Here is a 1,184-nt window from a genome sequence, read left to right on the forward strand (position 1 = left end):
CACACACACACAAATCCCGATCTACAGACTTCAACAAAAGTTAAGGACCACCTTGGCAGACAGCTTTGATTTTTTTAAAATCCGAAAAAAAAGACGGCAAGGAATGTTTCAATTTTTTTTTGCTCTGAAAGTGTTGATGGGTTACCAATGTGTACTGCAAAGATTCCTAAAGGGGCAAACCCACCACGTGCTGCACGGAAATTCTCTGGGAATTTTAGCCAAATTTGCTGTTTTTTATCGACTTGTGTGCAACACCAGGGACATTCCTCAGTTAAAATTTCACGTCATAAACGGACGGACGGTCTCAAACTGTGCTCACTTTGGTGGCAATATAAGCCAGTATTGCATCAACATACCACCAAGACGAAAGGTGGGAGACTTTGATGGTGCCAGGGCTATGGCATGGCTGCAGGATGGAGTTGGAGCCCGAGAAGTTGCCAGAAGGCTTGCAGTGTCACACTCTGTCATTGTCCGCCTGAGGCAGCGCCATCAAGCCACTGAGTCCATCCAAGAGCGCCCACATGCAGGTCCACTCAAGAAAACCACTCAGAGAGTTTGCAAGTGGTCCTGAACTTTTTTTAAAGTCTGTAGATCTAGATCTATGGTTATGCAAGGACGATATGCCAAGAGCAGAACGCTGCTGATAACTTCGGGTCCTCACAATTATACATCTAGATCTAGCCTAATTATAAGAACATTAAGGGTCGCGTCATGCTCACACAGGGGTGGGGGGTGAGAATTACGGGTCATGCTCACACCGGGGGGGGTGAAAATTGCGGGTCATGCTCACACACACAGGGATGGGGGTGAGAATTACGGGTCATGCTCACACCGGGATGGGGGTGAGAATTGCGGGCCATGAGTTATTCTCACCAGGGCTGAGAATATAGGTGGCCATATTTATAACCCTGCACTCACTTCTGTTTCACTGGCGACACACGTGACTCTTCAATGTCTCTCCTGTAGCCCAAGAGAGAGAGAGAGAGAGAGAGAGAGAGAGAGAGAGGGGGAGAGAGAGAGAGACAGAGAGAGAGAAAGAGAGAGAGAGAGAGAGAGGGAGATAGAGAGAGAGAGATAGAGAGAGAGATAGAGAGAGAGAGACAGAGAGAGATAGAGAGAGAGAGACAGAGAGAGAGACAGAGAGAGAGAGACAGAAAGAGAGAGAGAGACAGAGAGAGAGAGAG

Source organism: Aplysia californica, unplaced genomic scaffold, assembly GCF_000002075.1.
Source record: "Aplysia californica isolate F4 #8 unplaced genomic scaffold, AplCal3.0 scaffold00903, whole genome shotgun sequence".
NCBI lineage: Eukaryota > Metazoa > Mollusca > Gastropoda > Aplysiida > Aplysiidae > Aplysia > Aplysia californica.